This window comes from Erythrolamprus reginae, chromosome 2 (assembly GCF_031021105.1).
Source record: "Erythrolamprus reginae isolate rEryReg1 chromosome 2, rEryReg1.hap1, whole genome shotgun sequence".
Taxonomy (NCBI): Eukaryota; Metazoa; Chordata; class Lepidosauria; order Squamata; family Dipsadidae; genus Erythrolamprus; species Erythrolamprus reginae.
Genome location: NC_091951.1, coordinates 222,693,949 through 222,702,523, shown reverse-complemented (window position 1 = coordinate 222,702,523; position 8,575 = coordinate 222,693,949).

Genomic DNA, 8,575 nt, shown 5'->3' with positions numbered 1-8,575 from the left:
ACCATCTGCGCATGTGCGGCCATGAAAAAAATGGCGCGCATGCGCAGATGGTGTTTTTTACTTCCGCACCACTATAACGCGGAAATCGATTAGCGCGGGAGGTCTTGGAACGTAACCCCCGTGCTAATCGAGGGATCACTGCTATGTCTGATTAGCTGAGGTGTTGCTGACTGCCACAAGATGGAGCTAGAGTTCATAGCTTATTTGTCTGAGTCACTCTCTCTGTTTCTCTTTGTCTGCCAACTCACTATAAATGGCTACTCACCGTAGGTATGGTCTGCAATAGCTCTGCAACCTCTGTATTGTAGTTATGTATATCAGCTAAAATATGTTTAGGCTTCATATCTTTGTTTATTGATTATGACAAAGACAACTGGTAAGAAAGACTATGTTCTTGATATTATTTGGATTGTTATTTTGACTTATGTGTATGACTTTAGACTGTTTATATAAATATGTTATTTCTCAAAGTAAACTTTAATTCAAGTTAGTATACCTGTGTGTGACTCAGTAGTTATTCACAACTAATCTCAATATAAACGTTTCTGTGATTGCACAACCTTGTTAAACAAGGATTACTCTGTTGATATATTAATACTATTAACCACTAATCATACTTATCACTATTTTAAAAACTATTTATACTAGACATTATGACCCAGGTGGTCAAGGTCTCAAGAGGTAATGAATAAAAGGCCCTCCAATGACCAGTTCATAGAAACATAGAAGACTGACGGCAGAAAAAGACCTCATGGTCCATCTAGTCTGCCCTTTTACTATTTCCTGTATTTTATCTTGCAATGGATATATGTTTATCCCAGGCATGTTTAAATTCAGTTACTGTGGATTTCCCAACCACGTCTGCTGGAAGTTTGTTCCAAGGATCTACTACTCTTTCAGTAAAATAATATTTTCTCAAGTTGCCTTTGATCTTTCCCCCAACTAACTTCAGATTGTGTCCCCCTTGTTCTTGTGTTCACTTTCCTGTTAAAAACCCTTCCCTCCTGAACCCTATTTAACCCTTTAACATATTTAAATGTTTCAATCATGTCCCCCCTTTTCCTTCTGTCTTCCAGACTATACAGATTGAGTTCATTCAGTCTTTCCTGATACGTTTTATACTTAAGACCTTCCACCATTCTTGTAGCCCATCTTTGGACCCGTTCAATTTTGTCTTTTTGTAGGTGAGGTCTCCAGAACTGAACACAGTGTATTCCAAATGAGGTCTCACCAGCGCTCTATATAAGGGGATCACAATCTCCCTCTTCCTGCTTGTTATACCTCTAGCTATGCAGCCAAGCATCCTACTTGCCTTTCCTACCGCCCGACCACACTGCTCACTCATTTTGAGACTGTCAGAAATCACTACCCCTAAATCCTTCTCTTCTAAAGTTTTTGCTAACACAGAACTGCCAATGCAATACTCAGATTTAGGATTCCTTTTCCCCAAGTGCATTATTTTACATTTGGAAACATTAAACTGCAGTTTCCATTGCTTTGACCATTTATCTAGTAACGCTAAATCATTTACCATATTACAGACCCCTCCAGGAATATCAACCCTATTGCACACTTTAGAGTCATCGGCAAATAGGCAAACCTTCCCTACCAAACCTTCCCCTATGTCACTAACAAACATATTAAAAAGAATAGGACCCAGAACAGACCCTTGTGGCACACCGCTTGTAACCTGTCTCTGCTCAGAATACTCACCATTAACAATAACTCTCTGATGTCTATGCTTCAGCCAGCTTGAAATCCACTGAACTATCCAGGGATTAAGTCCAATCTTCACTAATTTATCTATCAGCTCTTTATGTGGAACCGTATCAAAGGCTTTGCTGAAGTCCAGATAGGCAATATCCACGGCACCACCTTGATCCAACACCTTTGTGACATAGTCAAAGAACTCAATGAGATTAGTCTGACACGATTTGCCTTCAGTAAAGCCATGCTGATTTGGGTCCAATAAGTTATTGTTTTTTAGATGCTGATTAATCCTCTTTTTGAGTAGAGTCTCCATCATTTTAACTACAACTGATGTCAAGCTAACTGGCCTGTAGTTACCAGCTTCTTCTCTACTGCCCTTCTTGTGGATAGGCACAACACTGGCCATTCTCCAATCCTCAGGAACATCTCCTGTTAACAGGGATTTGTTAAACAAATCAGTCAGGGGGGTAGCAATGACAGATCTGAGTTCTTTAAGAACTCTGGGGTGGATGCCATCTGGACCCATTGCCTTATTTATCTTTAATCTTTCAAGTTCTTTTAAGACATCGGCTTCTAAGATCACTGGAGCTGAATCCGTACAGCTGGAAGCAATGCTATATCCCTCTATAGTATTATTATTATTTTGTAAGGTGTCTTTTGAGAAAACTGAACAGAAGTAGCTATTGAAATGGTCAGCGATCTCCTTATTCCCATCAATGCATGTATTATTCCCGGTACTAAGCTTTGTGATGCTGCAGTTTTTCTTCTTCCTATCACTAATATATCTGAAGAAGGTTTTATCCCCCTTCTTTACAGATTTGGCAATTTCTTCCTCTTTGAGGCTTTAGCAGCATATATTATCTGTTTCGCCTCCTTCTGTCTCATTTTATACACCTCTCTATCAGCTATACTTCCAGACTCTTTATACCTCCTATAGGCAGCCTTTTTTTCATTGACTATAGCCCTTACATCATTGCTAAACCATAGCGGTTTCTTCTTCCTTTTACCTTTAGTTACTTGCTTTACATAAAGTCTTGTGGCTTTTAAGATGGCCTTTTTTAATACAGTCCACTGGGTGCTTGCTCCTGCCATTTTATCCCTCCCCTTTAATTCATTATTTAAATATTCCCCCATTGCATTAAAATTTGTTTTTCTGAAATCCAATACTTTGGTTGCAGTATAGGATTGCTCACCATCAGTTTTTACATCAAACCACAAACATAGATGGTCACTGCAACCTAAATTTTCTCCCACCTTGACCTCTGAAACCCGATTCCCATTGGTAAAAACTAAATCTAGAATATTCTCCCCTCTAGTTGGTGTCTTAACTAGCTGTGCCATAGCTGCTCCTGTAAAGGCCTCTACTATATTCTTACTTTTGCATGTAAGGGCACTGGGGATATTCCAGTCAACATCAGGCATGTTGAAATCACCCATAACCACAATATCTCCCTTTACTGCCATTAGGGTAATCTCATCCACCATCTTGTTGTCATGTTCCTCAGATTGCCCTGGAGGCCTATAGATCACCCCAATTCTAATGACAGAACCGTCTTTATTTTGCATGCAAATCCAGAGGGTTTCCAGATCTTTACATGTATTTTGAATTAGTATTGTTTTTAGACTTTCTTTAACATAAATGGCTACTCCACCTCCCCTTCTCTCTATTCTATCCTTCCTATACAGTGTATATCCTGGTATGGATATTTCCCATTCATTAGAATCCTTAAACCATGTCTCAGTTATGGCAACCAGATCCAAATTATCTCTAGATATTATGGCCATTAACTTACAGAGCTTGTTGCTCAAGCTTCGAGCATTTGTGTACATTACCCGAAGAACATTATTTTCATTATTAGTTTGCCCCTTATCATCAACAACTACATCTATTTTATTTACAGCTCCCTTTTCATAAGCTTCCAGAAACTGATTTATCCTCATTGGTCGGGGACAGAAATCCTCCACATCTGGTACATCTCTGTCCCCTTTACCTAGTTTAAATGCCTGTCCAAAAAAGTTCTGAATTCCTCACCGAGCACCTGGGCACCTCTGTATGATGGATGTAAACCATCCCTCTTAAACAACTCCCTATTAGACCACCTACTGACATCATGACTTACATAACCAAAACCTTCAGCTTTACACCACTGCCTTAACCACACATTAAACTCTCTGATACAACTTGTTTTACCCTCCTGGCCACAAACCAGTAACACCTCTGAGAAAGTCACTGAATCAGTTATTTTACCCAGCTCCACACTTAGACATTGAAAATCTCTTTTTACTACATTAACATTTCTCTGGGACAAATCGTTTGTGCCAAGATGCACCACCACATCAACTTTATTACCTTTACTCACAGCCTTGATAATGTTTGTAATCCGCCTCCTGTCCCTGTGGGCAGTGGCTCCTGGAAGACACCTCATCACCTTCACCACATCCTTCCTCTGTCCCAAATCAACACCTCTGACAATCGAGTCACCCACAAGAACATGTGTCCTCTCTTTATTTCTACTAACTGGACTTGGTTTGGTGACACTATGCTCCTCATTTACAGCAACTTCTCCTTTGAACATCCCTTCATTCTCCGCCTGAGGGGCCTTGCTAATATCTACAACATCCTTACTATTTAAATCCGCAAGAACATTCAACCCACACTACCCTGAAAACAGCCACCCTCAATCTCCAAACAACAGCATACATAGTGCCAGAAAAGTCCACAAGGCAAAGTCCAGGCATAAAACAAATTTCAATCCTCAGGGCAAGGACAACGTACAAGGCAAAGACAGTTCTCAAAATCCACAGGACAAAGGTAATGCAAACAGCAGTCCTCAAAGCAAATACAAAAAGCAGACCTCAAAGCAAAGGAAGAAGACCTGAGTCAAAGCTGAGGGAGTGCAATACAAACCAAACAATTGTTCCTAGCAAAGACTAACTTCCCATGGCTTCTCCTTAAGTTACTTCACTCCAAGTATTCCTTGTGAGGAGGGATGTGATGATCTTCTCCTAAGTCAGCGTTTCCCAACCGGTGTGCCGCGGCACACTGGTGTGCCGCGAGACATGGTCAGGTGTGCCGTGACGCTCCCCGCCCGATCTGCCCCCTCTCCTCCTCTGCCGCCCCCTGCCTTGGAGCGCGACTTCTCTCGCGGCGGCTGCGGCTTCAGCTCCTCGGGACAAAAGCGCTCCCAGCCAGGGGGCTGCGAGAGGGACGGGGCGGGGAAGGGAAGAGCGGGAGACCCCCAGACAGAACGGCTGAGGGGAAGGAAAGACAGAAGGAGGGAGGGATTGAGAAGCGAAGCCAGGGAGGGCTGAGAGAAAAGGGGAGCGGCGCGCGCGAGAGAGGGGGGGGGCGGGCATTACTGAAACGAACGGAGAAAGCCCTCTCTCGCAGCGAAAGCGCACCCAGCCAGGGGGCTGCGAGAGAGGGCTTTCTCCGTCCGTTTCGGGAAAGAAACGGATGGAGAAAGCCCTCTCTCGCAGCCCCCTGGCTGGGAGCGCTTTCGCTGCGAGAGAGGGCTTTCTCCGTTCGTTTCAGTAATGCCCGCCCCCCCCCCTCTCGCACGCGCCGCTCCCCTTTTCTCTCAGCCCTCCCTGGCTTCGCTTCTCAATCCCTCCCTCCTTCTGTCTTTCCTTCCCCTCAGCCGTTCTGTCTGGGGGTCTCCCGCTCTTCCCTTCCCCGCCTCCCAGACTTTGCCTTTGCCACCCCCACCCCTTTTTGGGTTGGCAAGGAGTCCTTTGCCGCATCCCGCAGTTCGCTGCTCTTTCTCTCTCTCTCTTTCCCGTGAGGTGGGGGAAGGAAAAAAAAAGCAAAAAAACCCTCACGCTCGTCCCTTCAGCAGTGAGGGAGGGAAGTCAGAGGGCGAGGGAGCGAGCGAGCGCTCTTGTCCTCGGTGCCCTCTGCAGCGTGCCTTCCTTCTTCTTTGCCGCCGCTGAGGGACGGAGAGAAAGATAAAAAGGAAAGAGGGAGGGAGAGATAGAAAGAAAAGAGATAGAAAGGAAAGAGGGAGGGAGGAAAGAGGGAGGGATAGAAAGGAAAGAGGGAGGGAGAGATAGAAAGGAAAGAGGGAGGCAGACAGAGAGAGAGAGAAAGAGAGACATAGCAAGAAAGAGAGAGAAAAAGAAAGAGATAGCAAGAGAGAGAGAAAGAGATAGAAAGAGAGACAGAGAGACAGAGAAAGAGAGAGAAAGGGATAGAGAAAGAGAGAGAAAGAGACAGAGAGAGAGAAAGAAAGAGATAGCAAGAGAGACAGAGAAAGAGAGAGAAAGAGAGAGAAAGAGAGACAGAGAGAGAGACAGAGAGAGAGAGAAAGAGAGAGAGAGAGAGAAAGAAAGACATAGCAAGAGAGATAGAAAGAGAGAGAATGAAAGAGATAGCAAGAGAGGCAGAGAGAGTAAGGGAGAGAGAAAGACATAGAGGGAGGGAAGGAGGGAGAGAGAAAGAGCAAAAAAGAGAGAAAGAAAGAGGGATGGAGAGAGAAAGAAAGGAAGGAAGGAAGAGAGAAAGAGGGAGGGAGAAATAGAGTGAAATGGAGGAAGAGATTTTTTTTGTCCAAACTTTTCTTTAGCCCCCCCCCCCCCCCCGCACCCCCCCCTCCGTTCAGTGTTCCCCAGGATTTTGAAAATATGAATAATGTGCCGTGGCTCAAAAAAGGTTGGGAAACACTGTCCTAAGTAACCTTCAGTCCTTCTCTCAGCTTGCTTCCATTCCGCTCTCCATATCCTTGGATTAATTGGAGGAGACAGCTATTCCTCACCAGAGAGATCTGCTGCCCATCAGCACCATGGCCTGGCAGCCTGATCTTCCCCCTGTGTCTGTGAAGGCAGGCAGCTCTGTCTGGTTGACCACCTCCCCAAATGACTGAGGGGTCTGGGGCAGCATCCTCAGCCCCTGGCCTCTCCAAACATGCCAAGGGAGATGTGTCATTCCTGTTGGACAGTCCCAGTTCCAACTTCCCCTCCAAACTGGGCTCCAATGGGGCCAAGACAACCAAGTATTTCAGTGAAAGAGAACGAGGATAACATTTCAGAATTTTAACATTTTGAGGCCAGTTGGATCTTGGTGTTGTTGTACAGTATGTTAATTTGCAATAGGAGGATGGTGCTAAAGTAGAAAAATAAATTATGTTTTCCCCACCTTTGTGGTCAGATGCAGGCTAGCTATTTCTCTCATACTCTTAAATTTTTTAAATAATTTTCCTCATTAAAAATTGTGTTCATGTACTTTTATGATTGGTTTAAAAGAAGAAATAAAAACTCAAATTAAAATACAACAATAACAATACCTTTTTTCCTTTTTTGATATAATAGATTACAAATGATATATGTACAGACATTTTTAGGAAAAAAAATTGTATGAAATTAAATTAATTAAGTAAGAATGTATGAAGGCGGCTAAGAAAATAAAAACAATTTAAAAAAATATGGATAACCAAAAGAAATGACAGTAGATACCGATTGTACACTTCACCAGAAAATAATTTGATATTAGAGAAGATGATTTATGACTTTCCTCCTCATAAGAGAATTTAAATAATACATATATTATTTGTTTGTTGTTATAGTTAATATTGTTTATTGTACTTAAATAAGTAATTACTTAATATTATGATTATAATTTATTATTATTTTTGTTTGAATGTGTTTTGTTTAGTCTTGTTTTGTTTTATTTTTTGTTTATTTTCTTTTTTGTTACATTTTGTAAATGTGTATATATATATTTTAAACCAATTTAAAAAAAATTCGATAATAAAAAAAAAATTGTGTTCATTACTTTCCTATGCCATGCTCCTACCTTTGGGAAACACCTGTATTAAATGGTGTTACTATAGTTGAGGAGAAAAAGGTTTTGAGAACGGTGAAGAATCAGCCCAGAACTACATGGGAGGATCTTGTCAATGACCTCAAGGCAGCTGGGACCATAGTCCCCAAGAAAACAGTTGGTAACATACTACACCGTGAAGGACTAAAATCCTGCATTGCCCGCAAGATCCCTGTCAGGCTGCTTCAATCGGAATTTAAGAAAAATAAAACTCAGAGTCCAGGTTGAACTTCAAAAGTGAATTTGTCGAAAATCAGAACTGAAAGCCACAAAAATAAAGCAAAGACTGAGAAAAAGGCGTGATACAAGCACATATAAAAGTATCCCATTTGACCCCCCTTTGGAGAATTGCCAATCCCAAGTGTCCATTTCTGTCATGTGGACGTATCTTTACAACTATGTCACACTTATGGAATGTGATTTCTAAGGGTCTCCTCCGGATCACCTGCTGTCCAGGAAAATGAAAGTTATCCCACTCTTTGTTAGGAAAGCAAAACTTATCAGGGCCTCCTGAAACCTTCCCCTCCCCAAACCCCAAAACCATCCCCCATTATTATGACAACCGAAGCGTAGTAGGAGTGTAGAAACATAGCAAGGTTGACATTCCCCCTCCTCAAGAAAGCACATGAACAGGTCTGTCTGGAGTTTGCCAACGAACATGATTCAGAGGAGAACTGGGTGAAAGTGTTGTAATCAGAAGAGACCAAAATTGAGTTTTTTGATATCAATTCAATTTGCCAGGTTTGGAGGAGGAGGAATGCTGCTTATGACCCCAAGAACACCACCCCCATCATCAAGCATGAAGGTGGAAACATGTTTTGGGAGTGTTTTTCTGCTAAGGGGTCAAGGCAACTTCACCGCCTCAAAGAAATGATGGACAGGGCCATGTACTGTCATATCTTGGGTGAGAATCTCCTTCCCTCAGCCAGGGATTTGAAAATGCATCATGGATGGGTATTCCAGCATGACAATAAGCCACAAACACATGGCCAAGGCAACAAAGAAGCAGCTCAAGAAGAAGCACATTATGGTCCTGGAGTGGCCTAG